Genomic DNA, 20,002 nt, shown 5'->3' with positions numbered 1-20,002 from the left:
TTATACCAATAAAGAGAGGTAGTGAAATCTCCAACTATATTAGTGGATCAATGTCTTTCTCCTATTTAAATCTGTTTTATTTTACCTTCATTCTTTTTTTTCTTTTGTCTAATGTTCAACGTTTTTCTTCTTTGTATTGATGAAAAGAGTCACATTGTAAAATATTTGAAGAGATTTATTTGGAGCCAAATATGAGGGACCATGGCCCATGACATGGCCCTCAGGAGGTCCTGAGAACATATGTCCAAGGTGGTCAGGTGCAGCCTGGACATTTTAGGGAGACACGAGACATCAAATACATTGGAGAAATATATTGAGGAGCTCGCTGGCTGGGCCGTGGCTGCAGACGAAGGCGCTCTGGGGCCCCGCCTGAGTCAGCGGTTCTCCAGCCAGCTTCCTCTCCTGCTGCACTAGGAGGCCTGCGGACTCTGAAGAAGCGGAGAGGAAGGAAGAGATGAGACTTCCTCATTCGCTGTGCCGCCTTGCCTCACCTTAACAGTAAACCCCCAAGGCCAAGCCACTGCCAACATAGTGCGTGTCGGAGTGGCGGGGTCTCCCACGGCCCTGCCCACCACCATGGGTGGCCTCCTCCCCCACGGCCATGTTTAGGGGAGGGGGACGGATGGGCAGGGCCCCGCCAAGGGACCCCACCCCGGGACAGTCCTGCCGCTCTTGGGGTCACCCAGGGGTGGTTCACACTGCGAGTTTGATTCAGATCTGGGTTGTGGGGTCCCCTATTATCCTTCCCTCCATCCTGCTTCCCTCCTTCAAGGGTTAATACAGCACCCTCACCCCACCCCACCCAGTGAAGAGCCCACTCTGCTGGTCTGGGGCTCCAGGGGAGCGGGGAGTGGGGGGTCTCCCTGCTTTCCCCAGCTCTGCAATCGGGAGCCCTAGCCAGGTGGGGAGGGCAGACTGTGAAAGACAGCACAGCGGGGTCCCTGGCCGGCTCCCCAGCCTCCTCCGGGTTGTTGTTGCTCAGGAAAGCAATCGGAAACCGACCGGCTTTTGCTTTTGTTCTGCCACCTACTCTCCAGAATTGGAGAAGCCCAGGTGAGCGGATGCCCTGGGAGGGGGCTGTGGCGGGAGTTCCAAGTGAGTCCCCAAAGTGACAACTAGAGGCGGTGGCTGTTTTCCTCCCCTGATGGAGAATGGATTCCAATTGCTAATCAATACCTAGGAGCCAGCAGTGGGTCGGCAGCGTCCTGAATGAGCGCGGTGCTCGCCACGTACTGTCGCGCACCTCCCCAGCACACTCCAAAGCGCCACCTGGAGTTGTGCATTTCCTTTCATGGATCTGTGCCTGCGCTGATTAATGTCACCTCTGCCTGGGTTCTCTAAAGAGAAAATGTCCGCGACTATTCCATTCAATAGCCATTTCTTGGGAGCTTATTGTATGCAAGGCACCTATCTTACAATCACCTTAATGTAGAATATATTTATTGAGCACCTACTGTATGCAAAGCAGATCTACTACAAAATTTTATATTGAGTAGATATGTATTGAACACCTATTGTATACAAAGATGATGTGCCATGACTTTCTCAATTTAACAGTTATTTATAGAGTACCTACTATGTTCAAGGCAGCTATGCTTTGATCTTATTTTAGTTATTTACTGAGCACCTACTAAGTATAAAAGGCTTTTTTGCTGAAGTGTTGCCCAGGGTACTTTTGGGGTACATGTGGAAACAAGGGAGAGAAAATGATCTTCTGACTCTTGAGTCTCCAGCTCCTTTGTTGACCTGAATTTTAAGCTTTCTGGACCACTTGTGTGGTGTAGGAAGGGCTGGTCGTCTACACTTGAGGGTACACTTCTATGCTTGAGGGTTTGTCAGACAGGAGCAAGGTGGACGATGAAAAGATCTGCTCTGGAACCTCTTTCCAATTCAGTTTCCTTACATTAGAAAAGTCTATTTCTTTGTACAAAGCACCATGGAATTATCACAGGGAACCAAGGGGCAATAAGGCAAAGCCTTAATGCCCAAAGGGACAGAGAATCTCTGCTGGTGACAGAAAGACAAAAAAGACAATCACCTAAACAAGGAAGGAACCAATAGGGAAAGGGAGGGGGAAGCATGAAGATAGGGCCAGCCTGACCCTCCAGCCCCTCACTCCAAACAGGTACCAGTGGCGTTGGAGTTAGTCTTTAAATCCCATCATTGCCCATGGCTGGGGACCTAGGGGTGGAATCAAATGGTTTTCCTGCTAAGAGATTGATTGGTCTCTCCAGTCTCCTGATTCCCACAACAATAGGCTACATTTCCCTGGTAAAAGCCTATATAACATTGTCAGTAGTCAAACATTCATTGATGTCTCATGTCTCCCTAAAATGTATAAAACCAAGCTGTCCCCCTACCACTTTGGGCACATGTCATCAGGACTTCCTGAGGCTGTGTCATGGATGCATGTCCTCAATCTTGGCAAAAAAAGCTTTCTAAATTAACTGAGATCTGTCTCGGATTTTCTGGGTTCACACCATTATGAAAGATACACAGAAAATATGGTAAGTACTACATGAATGTGCTTATAAGAAAAGGGGGAAAAAACATTGGAGGCCAACATTTAGAATTTACAGAGAAAACAAACTGGCTTTGCAAGACGAAATAGGATTCAGATGGGCAAAGAAACTAACAAAGACTTTCCTCCCAGATTGAGGGCAATAGTGTTAGCAAAGGTGTCAAGGAAAACAAACCGTCTTTAGAGCACTTTAGGGATTTGATAGATCTTCTTCTGGAGTAGTTTTCATTCACTCAACACACAAGCACTGCCTGAACATTTTACTGTGTGTCCAGGACTATGCTAGGTGTCAGGTGGGGGGTGTCACCAGAACCGATTGAGGTTTAGCAGGATCCCACAGCTGGCAAGGGCCCTTGTCCCCTGCCCTGGCCATGGGGTAGCACTGAATATGTCTCTGCCATTCTTCCAGGCATTTCTGGTGATTTTCACCTGAGCTGAACTTGACTATAATCTTCATGGCCAAGAATGTGACTTTTTTCTCTGCATCCTTCCCTCCTTGCAGGCTCAGGGAGAAAGACTTGGCAGAATAGGTGACACTTATTTCAGTGACCTCTATTGCCCATTTCTTCACTCCTTCCTGGCCTCATCAGGGCCTGCTGCCCTCTCTTCCTCTCCATTATTTTCAGCTGTTCAGAGTCTTTTGCTGTATGAAAACTGGTCTCGAGAAAACCAGTCCGTCATGAGTCACCTTCTCTTGAATATGAATGTAGGTCACTGTGTCCTCTCTTCTGGGGGTCTTTGCACTTTAAGCCTCATTATGGAATGAAAGGATGTGCTCACCGTGAGAGGATATCAGACACAGACAAGTGGGGAGGCAAAGTGCTTTCAGTGGTGCTCCTGAAACCGGCACCTTCTCACTTAGCCAGTCCTGGCAAGGGTCCTTAGAGTCCCATGATTCATGAAAGTCTAGAGGCTTCATTGCTCTTTTTTTTTTTTTTTTTCTTGAGACGGAGTCTCGCTCTGTCGCCCAGGCTGGAGTGCAGTGGCGCAATCTCGGCTCACTGCAAGCTCCGCCTCCCGGGATCACGCCATTCTCCTGCCTCAGCCTCTCCAAGTAGCTGGGACTACAGGCGCTCGCCACCACGCCCGGCTAATTTTTTTGTATTTTTTAGTAGAGACGAGGTTTCACCGCGGTCTCGATCTCCTGACCTCGTGATCCACCCGCCTCGGCCTCCCAAAGTGCTGGGATTACAAGCGTGAGCCACCACGCCCGGCCGGCTTCATTGCTTTTTATCATGATGTGGTGGTTGAAGTCAGACAGTGGCTCTCTGTAAGCCACCTGTCAGCTTGGCCGTCATACACTTTACTCCAAAGTTTAAAGCTTTATCGTTTGCAGAGAGAATCCTTGCCTCTTTATCTATACGTGTCCATTATTTTAAGGAGCGATTCTCAACCTGGGCACTACTGATGTTTTGGGCCAGATAATTTTTTATTATGGGCTGCCATCCTGTGCATTGTAGGATGCTAATCAGCATCCCTGGCCTCCACCCCCAAGATGCCAGAAGGACCACACACTACGCCACTCCCCAAGTCGTGACAGCCGAAAATGTGTGTGGCCATTGCCAAGTATCCCCTGGGAAACAAAATCACCTCTAGTTAAGAACCACTGTTCTAAGGGATATTGATTATTATGTATCATGCCATATAAGAGAGACTTTATCTAGTGTAACTCTATTCTTTTCAATGAAGAGGAATAAATGTGTAATTAACATGATAGAACATTTCGGCCGGGCGCGGTGGCTCACGCTTGTAATCCCAGCACTTTGGGAGGCTGAGGCGGGCGGATCATGAGGTCAGGAGATCGAGACCACGGTGAAACCCCGTCTCTCTACTAAAAATACAAAAAAATTAGCCGGGCGCGGTGGCGGGCGCCTGTAGTCCCAGCTACTTGGAGAGGCTGAGGCAGGAGAATGGCGTGAACCCGGGAGGCAGAGCTTGCAGTGAGCCGAGATTGCGCCACTGCACTCCAGCCTGGGCGACAGAGTGAGACTCCGTCTCAAAAAAAAAAAAAAAAAAAAAGAAAAAAAAACATCATAGAACATTTCATATAAATAATTTTATAAATCAGAATAAACATCCTTTTTCAGACCTCATATCCTAATTTGGGTTTTATATTAAGTTCACCTTTTGAAGCAAAAACCTGAATCTTCTAGTGTGGCTGATTTATAATACCAGAACTGTGGGTAGCAGAACCACCATTACCCACAAGATCATCCCAACCTTCTGCTTGGGCAGTGCCTGGTGGCGACTAGTGGGGGAGGAAAATGGCAGGGGAGGATTCAGTTCTGGTGGACTTGGTGCTTATGTGATTTGACAGGTCCTCTTTAAGGAAAAGATAAAATGATGAGGTGAACACATTGCGGGGGCCCCTCCCAGGCCTTGGAAGGGTCCTGTGAGGACAAGTGATAAGCTGTGAATTTAAGTTTCATTAGCTTCATGGGAAAGCCATCTTTGGGAAAGGTTTTGAGGAATGACTGGACAGCTATGTCTGCAAGAATAGGAAATAGGGACTTTGTTCTACCTATGACTGATAGGAGCTAAGAGAAACTTTTCAAAGTGTTGACTTAAATTGAGAGCATGGATCAAAATGGAATTGTTAAATCCAGGTTACCTGTACTTCTGTTAACAACTGCCCTCAAAAGTGAAAACTTCCATATCTTCAGCAACCCCAGGTCCACATCAGCAGCATCTTTATAGGTGAAATGAAGTGCAGGGTGAGTTCCAGATTAGCAGGAGGCTCAGTAGCTAGTAGTAACTTATTGCACTTTGTAAATGAGATTGGTCAGTGCCCAAGTTATTGCTTCAGAAAGTGAATGAAACTCTTTTTCAGGTCACTCTAATGGTATTTGAAGAGTTTATAATAGGAGTACATTGATTCAAACTTGTCTTTTGGAATACCTGAGCCTGAGATGAGACAACCTTGCATTAAAACAGGCCAGGCAGGAAATATTTACCCTCTCATTTTGGGGGCCAAATAATTTAAGTACAGTCATGTACTACATAATGACATTTCAGTCAATGAAGGCTGCACATAGGACTACAGAACTGTAAGATTATAACATTGTATTTTTACTGTACCTTTTCTGTGTTTAGATACATTTAGGTGTACAAATATCATTGTACTTTTGTGGTACAGTAGCATACAGTATGTGGTACAGTAGCATGCTGTGCAAAGTTGTAGCCTAGGAGCAATAGGCCATACCATATAGCCTAGGTAGGTAGGCTATTCCGTCTAGGTTTGTGTAAATACTCTAAGATGTTCCCATATAAAGAAATCTACTAATGATGCATTTCTCAGATGAATTCCCATCAAGTGATGTATGACTGTATGAACTTAAAAACATAAAATAATAAAGCTTTAGAAATGAAAAAATACATCGGTTTAGTTGAAGTTGTCCCAAGTGGGACAACTGGAAGTGGGGCTTCCAGGCTATAGGTAGATTTAAATTTGTTCTGGTTGACAATTGGTTGAGTTTATCTAAAGATCTGGATCAATAGAAAGGAAATATGTGGGTTAAGATAAAGTATTTTGGAGACCAAAGTGCTTATTTGCAGAAGAAGCCTTCAGGTATATAAATGTTTCTCTATAATTAGGTGTTGATCTTCTCCTCCTATAACTCCTTTCAAGGCTTTTTCCTTGTCTAATTTTTTTTCTGGTTTGAATATAATATGCTCAGGTGTGAATTTTGGGGTATTTATGTTGCTTGGCAAGCTCTGAGATTCCTGGATATGTGCTTGGGTGTCTCATTAATTTGGGGAAAATTATCAGTCCTTATTGCTTCAATTCTTTTTTCTGTTTCTTTCTCTTTTTTCTTTAGATGTTATCATTGTGTGCATGCTGCACTTTTTAGGCCCTAAACACGAGGTACAAAAATTGCTTTTCCATAAAAGCACAAAACGGAAATACAAGGGTACAAAAGAAAGGGCCTAAAAAGGTGAAACCCCATCTCCACTAAAAATACAAAAAATTAGCCGGGCGTAGTGACAGGTGCCTGTAGTCCCAGCTACTCAGGAGGCTGAGACAGGAGAATGACATGAACCCAGGAGGCGGAGCTTGCAGTGAGCCGAGATCACGCCACTGCACTGCAGTGTGGGCGACAGAGCAAGTCTCCGTCTCAAAAAGAAAAAAAAAAAAAGAGTGCATCGTATCATACCTTCATCTTGCTCTTGAATCAGTATTTTTTTGTTTTTAAATTTGTAACATCAATGAGTAAGGAAATGCCTAATAATCATAATAGGAATCTCTCAAGACTTTAGCAATAAAGTTCTGATAACTGAAATCCTAAATCTTCTATTTTTTTGAGAAAGAGAGTCTTGCCCTTGCCCAGACTGCAGTGCGGTGGCGTGATCTCGGCTCACTGCAAGCTCCGCCTCCCAGGTTCACGCGATTTTCCTGCCTCAGCCTCCTGAGTAGCTGGGACTACAGGCGCCCGCCACCACACCCGGCTAATTTTTTTTGTGTGTGTGTATTTTTAGTAGAGACGGGGTTTCACTGTGTTAGCCAGGATGGTCTCGGTCTCCCGACCTTGTGATCCGCCCACCTCCACCTCCCAAAGTGCTGGGATTACAGGCGTGAGCCACCAAGCCCGGCCAAATCCTAAATCTTCTCAGTCAGGTTTTTTTTTGGTGAAGGCAGATTGCTATTCCTTGCATGGTAACTGCATTTAAGTTTTATGCAGTGGCTACATTGGAAAGAGCAGTGACCTGCTTAATTGCATGGAGAATGTAATCTCACGCCTGCACCCATGACCACTTCCTTTTCTGTGGTCAGGTTCATGAACAGTGAACACTGGCCCTCAGATGACCTCACTAAATACATTACTATGTTTGTACGTGTTCACATGAGCAGCTTGATTTCCCTGCTATTATGGATGATGAAAAGAGTCAAATTCTGTAAAATATCTGAGGAGATTTATTCTGAGCCAAATATGAGTGACCAATGGCCCATGACACAGCCCTCAGGAGATCCTGGGAGCATGTGCCCAAGGTTATTGGGGCACATCCTAGTTTATACATTTTAGGGAGACATGAGACGAGGTCAGGTACATGTAAGGTGTACATCAGTTCAGTCTGGAAAGGCAGCACTAAGCGGGGAAGGGGAGGCTTCCAGATTATGGGTAGATGGAACAATTTTCTGATTTCCAGTTGGTTGAAAGAGTTAAGTTATTAACTGGAAGACTTGGAATTGGTAGAAAGGAATGTCTGGGTTATGATGATAAGGGGTTGTGGAGACCAAAGTTTATCATGCAGGTGAAGCGTCCAGGTAGCAGGCTTCAGAGAGGAGACTGAAAATGTTTCTTAGCAGACTTAGTTTGTTCCGTTGGGAATTCCAAAAGGAAGGAGGGTGTAATGAGGCACCCCCTGCCCGCCATCATGACCTGAACCAGTCCCTCAGGTTAGCCTTGGAATGCCCTTGCCCAGAGGAGGGGTCCATTCAGATGGCCAGTGGGCTTAGAATTGTATTTTTGGTTTACATTATGTATTTACAAATGTAACTCAATACCTCTTGAACTGCAATGAAAGGCTATTATTTACTGTACGTTGTTCAGAATAACATTAAGGTAGTTGTATTTGCTTCCTAAGGCCAGTGACACAGAAGTTCTTTCCCATAAGGAGCTCCTGCTGACCACTCGGGTTGCGAGGACGGATGCACACCGGCCGTGTTCTGAAGTGGCTTACCTGCTAGGACCTCTGCTCTGCCAAAGGGACAGTAAGTAGTGGCAAGAGGAACTGTCTTGGCCCACTAACAATATATGTCCGTGTTTTATGGGAAAGCTGCATGGGTTAAAAACAACATTGTCTGCCCTGGGAATCTATATTTCATTAAGAATAATTAACTTGAAAAAGAAATGTATCTTATAATTGGGAAAAAGTGATAAAAATTATATTACCTCTGAGTTATGTCCCTTTGATATGGTGTTTAAATAAGACCACAGCTGTAAAGAATCATCTGAAATATTATATCACTTGTTAGCAAGAGTTTTATCTATACCTACTTTACAGAAAGCTAAGATCATTAAAATTGATCAGCGAATGAGAAAACACAAGGACAGAGCCATCAGGCCTGTTGGCTTATTAGTGCCTCTGGTAACTCTGCATGTTCACATGGAAACCTCCATGACCCCAGCTCCCCCAAAACAGGCAAAATGAAACACATGTATTCTAGCTTTGATCTTGTCTCTTGTGAATATGCTCTATCCAGGACTTCTCTGTCATCACTTCCCAGAAGCTGGAAGAAGGAGCCACAGCCATGCCAGGAGCAGAGCCAGGGTGTGCAGGACACAGCAGCAGCAGCCACATATGATGGGCTGTCTACACACAAGGTGGGTGTGCCCATGGAGCAAGTCACAGAGAAACTGTGGGAGATCACAGACTACAGAGATCATTCTGGTATTTGGCACTCTTAGGAAAGTATAAGGCAATTCTGTCTGATTATTTAAAATAGAATTGTTTCCGTCCCAAACCCATTTACTTTAGGAGGAGATAGGATTCCATTCTTGAGATGCCTGTGGCTGCTTCTGTTGGATCTGGTGACAGTCCTTTCCGGATTTCTCAGAGGATCATCTGTGCAACACCCTGAGGAAAGCAGTAGCATAGAAATTACACAGTTCTACTGGAGATTCACCTTCATCCAAATCGAAGATGAAGCGTTTTGGGGGCAATAATAGGATGTTAATTGTTAATCAATTCTGGGTCCTGGGAATATGAGAGAGCTTAGTTATCTATATTTTATATTCCTCTTTAAAAATCTTTAAAATTTAAAAGTTTAAAAAAGCATCAAACATGCCATGATTATTTTCTCTTGAGAGATTTAAGTATTAGAGACACTTTAAAAATATACATAAAGCAAGTCTGGCACATACATATTCCTAACATAGCAAAACTGTGTCATTCCAGAGATTTTGACATACTTTGGAGTGGGCACCTTGGTGATCTACAGTTTTCAATAACAGTACACTTACACCTTCAGTAAGAACTCCAGCTTCTCTGCAGCTTTATTTCCTAAAGAGGTCATGCTGACCAGACAGACAGCCACACTGAGCTTCCGAACCACCATCCCCCAGCTTACTGCTATACAAGAGCTCCTTCCATGAGGAATACCTTTCAGTTGTTCTCACCCTAAATGGTGAGTGTCCTCAGCATAAGAAAAGAGTGAGGCCAAATATTACGACCATAACAAGGTGGGGCCTTTCAGTGTTCAAGCCACAAACAAGAAACTCAGCAACATTCCCTGCAACTGTCATTTTATTAGCATTGGTTTATTTTTCATTATAGCCCTAAATATTTATCAAAAAAGTTAAATTTTGGTGATTAAAATTAAGATACCTTTCTTCCATAAGATTTTGATCATTTTTATTTATTTGATGTGAAACTCTGCTTCTTCTTGTCTGGTGGCCTTTCCTTCTCTATATGAATAAATTTTTAATCAATTTACTTTGAAATAAGAGATACTATCTTATCTATGGAAATTATTTCCTCCTCCTAAACAAAGTAGCACTTAACCCATATAAAAGCTGATATCCACGTGCATAGATACTCGCAGTTGCTCTTCATCCATCGGTAGCTGGGAAGTCGCTCGTGTCATCACTGCATGAAACAGAGAAGTGGAGCAGGAGCTACCCCGCCTGTACCCCACCAGGGCTTTTTCAGGCGTGCACATTGTAGAGCAAAACCAGCCTTCAACCTTGCCTCATGGCACACAAGAGGAGAAACTTCTGGAAGGACCTCCACACTCTAATAAGATCTGGCATAGGCATCAAGAGAGTTGTAAGGTAGAGAGTCTAACTGTGAAGGAGACTATTGTGTGGGTAAAGGGTTTAGATATTGTAGTAAACCACTTATTTCTGTCTTTTCCTTGTTCCTTGATTTTGGCAGAAACATTAGAAAAGAAATCCTGGTTGTGCAAAGAAAATCAAATTATGCAAATATCAGTAACACATTAAAATGCATTAAAATAAGTCACATTAAAAGAAGTTATAAAAAATGTTTTCAAGGTTCATCCATGTTGTAAGGGGTATCAGAACTTCACTCCTTTTTATGCCTAAATTATATTTTATTGTATGTATATACTACATTTTTTTTTTTTTGAGATGGAGTCTCGCTGTGTCACGCAGGCTGGAGTGCAGTGGCACAATCTCGGCTCACTGCAAGCTCCACCTCCTGGGTTCACACCATTCTTCTGCCTCAGCCTCCCGAGTAGCTGGGACTACAGGCGCCCCCCACCACTCCCGGCTAATTTTTTTTGTATTTTTAGTAGAGACGGGGTTTCACCGTGTTAGCCAGGATGGTCTCGATCTCCTGACCTCGTGATCTGCCTGTCTTGGCCTCCCAAAGTGCTGGGATTACAGGCGTGAGCCACCGCGCCCAGCCTATACTACAGTTTTTAAATCCAGTCATCTACTGGATTGTTTCCACCTTTTGACAGTTGTGACTAAAGCTACTATTAACATTTTTTGTTTGTTTGTTTTGAGATGGAGTCTCGCTCTGTCACCCAGGCTGGAGTGCAGTGGCGCGATCTCAGCTCACTGCAACCTCTACCTCCTGGGTTCAAGCAATTCTCCTGCTTCAGCCTCCCCAGTAGCTGGGACTACAGGCACCCACCACCACGCCCAGCTAATTTTTTGTATTTTTAGTAGAGATGGGGTTTCACTGTGTTAGCCAGGATTGTCTCAATCTCCTGACCTTGTGATCCACTCACCTTGGCCTCCCAAAGTGCTGAGATTACAGGCATGAGCCACTGCACCCAGCCAATATTTTTTTAAAAACAGAAGTTAAATGCTTATAAAAACTGAATGGTAATGCAGTATTGCCTAAGGTTTTGCCATTTAATAATATAAATACCACAATAATAACTAAGAGCCTCACTCAGTTTTCATATGCTTAACTTCAACCTTTTCCTTTATTGAATGAAAATGGGAGGACTTGATTGTTGGTGTTTTTTAAGAGTTAGGTTCTCACTCTGTCACCCAGGCTGGAGTACAGTGGTGCAGTCACAGCTCACTGCCACCTCCAACTCCTTGGCTCAAGGAATCCTCTTGCCTCAGCCTCCTGAGTAGCTGGGACTACAGGGATGCACCAGCACACACAGCTGAAAATGGGGGAACTTGGAAAAAATATTATAACCTATTTGGTCTTGACTTTTGAAATAATTAGAATTGGATTTAAAATTTGGTCCTGGAGTAGCCATAAATGATCATTATTTCAGGAAAAGTAAATATTGGTGCACCCAAGTAAATGCTTAATAGATTCAAATGTTATTAAATAAATTAAAATGGGCTTTAGAGCCTGCATTCACAGTTTAGTACTTCATTGGTTTTACTTTACTTGGCAGCCAAATGTTGTCTAGTTTATCATAGTGATGATGGGGATATGCCAATGAGAATTTTTATAAAATTCTGTTTTGGCTAATTAAAATTGTTACTCCAGGAATGTAAGACGTAGAGCAAAAATTTGTAGTAAATCCTAAAGAGAAGAGATACACATTCAGCACTGTTCCTCCATAGATCTTACTAGGACATAACGTATAGTCAAGGTGTTTTGTTTTGTTTAACAATATTTAGCAATGAGATTGCCAATTTATCATTGATATTTGACCATTTAAAATACCAAGCTCTCCTCACTGGTTTTCCTTTACCTGGCAGGGAAATGTCTGATTTATCATAGTGACTACTTGAGATGTGCCAGTGGGAAAGCATTCCCGTTAGGTCCAAAAGTACAAATGCTACAGCAAATTAAGGTGGAGGAAAAATCAACATTTGGCTTAAATAGGAATACATATTTAAAAGCCACCACAGGCCAGGTGCAGTAGCTCATGCCTATAATCCCAGCACTTTGGAAGGCTGAGGCAGGTGGATGACTTGAGGTCAGGAGTTCAAGACCAGCCTGACCAACAAGGTGAAACCCCGTCTCTACTAAAAATACAAAAATTAGCCAGACGTGGTGGTGGACACCTATAATCCTGGCTACTTGGGAGGCTGAGGCAGAAGAATCACTTGAACCTGCGAGGCTGAGGTTGCAGTGAGCTGAGATTACACCTTTGCACTCCAGCCTGGGCCACAAGAGTGAAACTTTGTCTCAAAAATAAATAAATAAATAAATAGCACCAGAGTATTTAAATTATGCATTGTCACTTGGTTTTGAATAATCACTGTTATATGTTGAATCTGTATATATCGTACATCTTTCTGCTTGCATTACAGATTTCCTGTTGATATAAGAAAAGCTTTGAGGTTTAAAATATGTGTCTTTGTGGATTATACCAATTATAGACACTTAAAATGTGAATAAACATAGAGGAAAAAGGGATAGACAGTGGGGTGGGGTGGAATTTGAGGTATTGGAGAAATTCTTTATATAACAGTTTTCCCTTTCTAAATCATTTATTGTTTGAAGTTAGTTTCTTTAACCTTTGTGATAGCACTAATGCTATATGGCTTATTTTTATCATTTTTCTTGAATTTCCTTTTCTGTTATCAAATTTGATTCCCCTTCTATTATCAAAATTGCTTACTGGCCTGGCACGGTGGCTTATGCCTATAATCCCAGCACTTTGAGAGGCCAAGGTGACAGGATTACTTGAGGCCAGGAGTTTGAGACCAGCCTAAGCAACATAGTAAGTCCCCATCTCTACAAAAAAGTTTTGAAAAATTAGCTGGGTGTGGTGGCACATGCCTGTCGTCCCGCCTACTCAGGAGGCTGAGGTTGCAATGAGCTATGATCCTGCCACCACACTCCAGCCTGGGCGACAGAGCAAGACCCTGTCCCCCTGGAAAAAAAGAACCCGCTCACCATTTTACCATTTCAACATTTGCTTCTTGTAGGAACACTTAATAGGTTAACCAGAATACAAGGAGACAGGATTCTCTTTCATCAGAAACAAAATTCAGTGATTCAATGCTGTCGAATCTCATGTTGGAGACAATTTTAGGAAAGCAGAAGAAAGAGTGTTTCCCCCCTGACATGGATCCAAGGCCCTGTATTGCAAATGCAGGAAGCATTGGCTATGCTGAAAGAAGCTCCTCGTCATATTCATAATTTCCCAGTGAGAGACAAGGTAGAAACTGCTGCTGTCTGAGCACACATGTCATCCTAAATGCTACGTGTGAGACCAGCAGGACCTTCCACGAAAGATGCTTCCACCCTGACTCCCTCACTTGGCAATCAGGCGTAATGTAACAAACTTGGCATTTTTCTAAAAATTCAGGAAAGCTGAAATCAAAGCAGACATCAACTTCACAAATGACATATTAATCAGGGCTCAAATATGGAAATTATTATTTGAGCTCTGTCACTCAGGCTGGAGTGCAATGGTGTGATTTCCACTCACTGCAACCTCCCCCTCCTGGGTTCAAGCAATTCTCCTGCCTCAGCTTCTGGAGTAGCTGGGATTACAGGCTCCTGCCACCATACCTGGCTAATTTTTGTATTTTTAGTCAAGACGGGGTTTCACCATGCTGGTCAGGCTGGTCTCAAACTCCTGACCTTGTGACCTGCCTGCCTCAGCCTCCCAAAGTGCTGGGATTACAAGCTTGAGTCACCGTGCCCAGCCAGGAATTATTTAATGATAAAACTAGATTTAAGTTTATGGGAAGAAGAGAAAGAACTGTTCATTTTCTTTTAGCAAACGAATACATTTAAGGCTATGGCTTGGGTCCTGCCTTGCCTGTGGGTTGAAGTGAGGTGTGTCCAGTGCTCCCTGCTACTCTTGCAAAACAGGACCTAAATATTCTGCAGACGGACATTCTTTCCGGCTGCCGGTCATTTTCCATAAAAACATACTTTACTATTTAGGCATTACATTCCTAACGCCTTTATTATGTTTTCTTCTTCACAAAGAATTACGTTGAAATATAAATAAGTTTTCACCTTCTTTTCAGGTGTGCATTCAGACAGTCCCAGCTATTCAGGAGGCTGAGGTGGGAGGATCCATTGAGCCTGAGAGTTCGAGGCTGCAGTGAGCCATGATTGCATCACTGCACTCCAGCCTGGGCGACAGAGTGAGACCCTGTCTCAAAAAAATAGTTAATTCTTCTCTTTTCGCTCATATATAAATTGCACATTTTTAAATATTTAAATATCATTTGGAGCAAATCTCCTTGTGACATGTTTGTGATTCCTGCTTTGGTACTTGAGACTCACCCAGCTGTTTTGTTCTAAACAACTGCTGGGATCTTTATTGTTTTTTTCAGCCATTTGTACGTTGATTCTCCCGGTCATTTCTTTTTTTTTTTTTTTTTTTTTTTTTTTTTGAGACGGAGTCTTGCTCTGTCACCTAGGCTGGAGTGCAGTGGCGCGATCTCGGCTCACTGCAAGCTCCGCCTCCTGGGTTCACGCCATTCTCCTACCTCAGCCTCTCCCAGTAGCTGGGACTACAGGCGCCCGCCACCACGCCCGGCTAATTTTTTTGTATTTTTAGTAGAGACGGGGTTTCACCGTGGTCTCGATCTCCTGACCTCGTGATCCGCCCGCCTCGGCCTCCCAAAGTGCTAGGATTACAAGCGTGAGCCACCGCACCTGGCCCTTTTTTTTTTTTTTTTTTTTTTTTTGAGACGGAGTTTCGCTCTGTCGCCCAGGCTGGAGTGCAGTGGCGCAATCTCGGCCCACTACAAGCTCTGCCTCCCGGGTTCACGCCATTCTCCTGCCTCAGCCTCTCCGAGTAGCTGGGACTACAGGCGCCCGCCACCATGCCCAGCTAATTTTTTGTATTTTTCGTAGAGACGGGGTTTCATCGTGGTCTCGATCTCCTGGCCTCCTGATCCGCCCGCCTCGGCCTCCCAAAGTGCTGGGATTACAAGTGTGAGCCACCGCGCCTGGCCCTGGTCATTTCTTTTACCCCTGTGTATAAGAGCACAAACCTGGGAATATTAGAGAAGACACATGAATGGGCATTTAAAATATGTTGAGAAGCACAGTAACTATTAAAACTAGCATAGCTTTCAAACAGATGATGATTAATAAAATTGTGACTTATTTTTCAAACAGGAAATGCTATGAATTTTAGTGCACTAAAAACCAATGTGTACCAGAGAGTGCAGCCTGACTGAAAGATTTTTAAATTCTGTTTAAAACAGTGTCATAGTATAGGAAAGCAGAAACAACTGGAAACACAAATGGAAGAGACTGCTCCCTGCAACTTTTAGCCATGAGATAGCAGTATACATTTAGATAGAAAAGGCTATGAGATTCCAAAAAGTTCAAAGACAGTATTGAGTTTCAGAGAATAGCGGGATATAACCCAGTCCTTGGTGGTCAGCTGAACCATAGTATAATTGTTTTTAACATGGAAGGAAGAAGACTTTGCTCTCTTTTTAAAAACCTGCTGTTGAGCTGTGTACTCTCTGCCCCAGCTGATAGTCACAGCCTTGTCCTTAGTGTGAGCAGAGTGACGAACTGATCACCTCACTAGTGTGCAAGCTCTCAGACTTGTTCCTGACTAGAGCAGGTGCGGTCTGGGTGCAGTGATGGTTTCTCTCTGTGCCCAGAGGGCTGCTCCCTCCTTCACTGCCAGGACAGATGTCGGTGTGTGTTCTTCTCCCAGCCAGTAGGACAGATGCAGTCAGTCAACAAAACAAACACAGACACACACACACACACACACAACTTCCTCCCTCAGCGACCCCAATGCCTGACAGCAGAGATGAATCATGTTACTCAAAGTATAAAGTTGCCATCAGTAAGTGAAACTGACAAAAAGATATCTTAAAAGACAATTGCTTCAAATTTCATATCTGTAAAGAAATATGCAGTTGATTATGGAGTTGATGAAGTAAACTGCATGATATAAAGAGAAACATAACAATAAACATAATAATAATAAAGGGGAACATAATAAATTTCATCATATAACTTTTTTCTTTTTCTACAAGTTAATATATAAAGGACAATAGCATGGAATTAAAGGCGTTGTGTTTTTATTCAAAAATGACTTTTTTTTTTTTTTTTTTGAAACAGAATCTCCCTCTGTTGCCCAGGCTGGAGTGCAGTGGCATGATTTGGCTCACTGCAACGTTCACCTCCTAGGTTCAAAAGATCCTCATGCCTCAGCGTCCTGAGTAGGTGGGATTATAGGTGCCGAGCCACCACACCCAGCCAAGAATATTTTCAAAAGCATGTCTCTCAGGCTATAAAAATTGAAGTTGATGGCCGGGCGCGGTGGCTCACGCTTGTAATCCCAGCACTTTGGGAGACCGAGGCAGGCGGATCACGAGGTCAGGAGATCCAGACCACGGTGAAACCCCGTCTCTACTAAAAATACAAAAAAAATTAGCCGGGCGTGGTGGCGGGCGCCTGTAGTCCCAGCTACTCGGAGAGGCTGAGGCAGGAGAATGGCGTGAACCCGGGAGGCGGAGCTTGCAGTGAGCCGAGATCGTGCCACTGCACTCCAGACTGGGCGACAGAGAGAGACCCTGTCTCAAAAAAAAAAAAAAAAAAAATTGAAGTTGAAATTGAGTAATCAAGTTTATAGCCTGAAGCAATTGGGTCTATTAAAATAATACGTATTCATTTTATTTCTAAGTAAAAGAGATAAATCAAAGCTAATAAAATGTTTCATTTGGGATAACTTTCTTTTAAGATGGCTTGCTTTCATTCTGATTCTGCTGTTACTTTCAGATCACTTAATACGTAGAAGATGACTACAATTTTGTGTTCAGATTTAGAGTATAAACCAAGTCTCATTTCATTAACTAATATAGACCAACAGCTTGGTTAAGAAAGGAACCACTAATTTTTTTTTACACTGATTGTTTTATTTAACATTATGATGCACTCCAAAGAAATGAACAGGGTGACATACAGCTGTCATAGTAATGTCATACGCCCAGGTTGGGTGTTACTTTGTGTTCTTAACAAAATATAAGGATTGCAGAACATCCCTCAAACCACACTGCCTGTGTATTCTATGCCTAGTGATAACTCTCACTAAAATTGTATTACTTGTGGTTGCAGTGAGCTAAGATTGTGCCACTGCACTCCAGCCTGGGCAACAGGGCAAGACTCTGTCTCAAAACAATAAATAAAATTTGACATGATTATTTATTTAGTTTTAAACCTTTTTATCATAAAACAAAAACATATAGGAAGTGACACAAAACAAATGTAATCCCAGCACTTTGAGAGGCCAAGGCAGGTGGATTGTTTGAGGTCAAGAGTTCAAGACCAGCCTGGGTAACATGACAAAACCCCATCGCTACCAAAAACACAAAAACCAGCCAGGCGTGGTGGCATATGCCCACAATCCCAGATACTTGGGAGGCTGAGGCACGAGAATCACTTGAACCCAGAAGGCAGAGGTTGCAATGAGATCACGCGATAGCCTGGGGTGACAGAGTGAGACCTGTCTCAAAAATCAAACCAAACCAAACCAAAAAACTGTATTACTTGTATGATAAGGAAAAGAATCAAATGTGTGTACATGGGTGGGTTTGTTTTGTTTTTTTGTGACAGGGTCTCGCTCTGTCACCCAGGCTAGAGTGCAGTGGTACAATCTTGGCTCATTGCAACCTCGACCTCCCCAGCTCAAGTTACCCTCCCACCTCAGCGTCCTGAGTAACTAGACTACAGGCATGTGCCACTACACCTGGCTAATTTTTTATTTTTTCTAGAAACAGAGTCTCACCATGTTATCCAGGCTGGTCTCAAACTTCTCAGCTCAAGCAGTCAGCACATTTGGGCCTCCTAAAGTGCTGGGTTACAGATGTGAACCACTGAGCCCAGGCTCAAATGGTTTTTTTTTTTTTTTTTTTGAGACGGAGTCTTGGGAGTCTCATATGGTTGCTCAGGCTGGAGTGCAGTGGCGCGATCTCAGTTCACTGCAACTTCCACCTCCCGGGTCAAGTGATTCTCCTGCCTCAGCCTCCTGAGTAGCTGGGACCACAGGCGCACAACACCATGCCTGGCTAATTTTTGTACTCTTTAATAGAGATGGGGTTTCACCATACTGGCCAGGCTGGTCTTGAACTCCTGACCCAGTGATCCACCCATCTCAGCCTCCCAAAGTGCTGGGACTACAGGCCTGAGCCACCGCGCCCAGCCTCAAATATGTTTTAATATACATTATGATATTAACTTCATGGAAATTGTTATGTCATTAAACCACTTACATAAACCATTAATCTCTAGTAAACTTAGCTTATTTGGTCATAATAGTCATAGGACATGAACATTTAAGATACTCGCCCACTGAATGTCCATCCCCTGGGTCAGCCTCTCCAGTGCCACGAAGTCCTCTTTGTTGATCACCTCTTTCCCTGCACTTGTCTTCCACCCATTTTTCTTCCAACCTTGAACGCAGTTAGTTATACCATTTATCATAAACATACTGTCTGTATACAGAACCAGTTTATTGATGTTCTGAGGCTTTGCTTGTTCAATGGCTTTGCAGGCTGCATGAATTTCCACTCTTTGGTTTGTCTGCCGCCCAGGAAATCTAATGCCTACATTTAAAGGACGGCCCGGCCCCCAGTAAACGCCGATTCCTGCTCGTGGCCTTCTACGCCCATTACTGGAGCAGCAGCCATCAGTGTAGACGACGACGAAGTCTCTCATGTAGGAATACGTTTCTCTGCTAACTGGAGGCGTTGGCTCCACGCTCGGCTTCATGTGCTTTGCATACGGCTCTGCGCTTTCATCTCCATCTCCATCCAGTGGCTCACGGAGTCGCTTGGCTGGCTTTCGTCTCCGATTCTTGTCCATGTTGATTTTCCTGCCCTTCTGAAACTTCCGGGCTTGCAAATTTCCTGACAAAGGCCCAGGCCTCATCCTCTGTGGCAAACTTCTTAAATCTGGCAGCAGGAAACCGGTGCACCTGTGCTTTGCACTCATTCCAGGTCAGAAAGACCCCGGTCTTGCGGCCCCTCCTCAAGGCATAGAACATCCCGCGAGAGCCACGGCGGCAGGGCACGGCCTCCAGCTCATCGCTCACTCCCAGCACCGGGAAGCATTTCGACTCCCAAGGAACCACTAATTTTACAAAGAGAGTTGTCCTAAACTGTGACAATTTTCCAGTACTTAATTCTTTTTACAATTCATTCGTTTCTTAAATGACAAATAAAATTGTATATGTGTTGTGTAAAACCTGTTTAGAAATAGGTAGATGGTGGAATCATTACATTGCGCCCAGGAACATATACATACTTACTTTTTGTGGTGAGAACTTCTTGATTTTCAAGAATACAATACATTAACTGCAGTCACCATGTTGTGCAATGTATCTCTTAAACTTATTCCTCTGGTCTAACTACACTTTTGAATGATTTCACCGTCTCCCCAAACCCCTGCCTCCCACCCCTGGTAACCTGCATTCTACTCTCTGCTTCTATGAGTAGAAGCAGGAGGCTGGAGAATTGCTTGAGCTCAGGAGGCAGAGGTTGCAGTGAGCTGAGATGGAGCCACTGCACTCCAGCCTGCGTGACAGAGCAAGACTCTGTCTCAAAACAAAACAAAAAGAGAATCCAGAGGTCAGACATTCCTTTTAGCAAGGAC

The 20,002-nt window shown here is 43.8% G+C and overlaps 1 pseudogene; it reads right to left on the bottom strand.

Moving 5' to 3' along the window:
• Positions 1-291: 291 nt before the first annotated feature.
• On the bottom strand, positions 292-19,418 carry LOC100602385 (annotated as a pseudogene).
• Between the last annotated feature and the right edge of the window lie 584 nt (positions 19,419-20,002).

The sequence above is a fragment of the Nomascus leucogenys genome, chromosome 14, assembly GCF_006542625.1.
Source record: "Nomascus leucogenys isolate Asia chromosome 14, Asia_NLE_v1, whole genome shotgun sequence".
Taxonomy (NCBI): Eukaryota; Metazoa; Chordata; class Mammalia; order Primates; family Hylobatidae; genus Nomascus; species Nomascus leucogenys.
The sequence above is the reverse complement of the archived record's forward strand: the minus strand, read 5'-3'. Positions and strand labels throughout refer to the sequence as shown.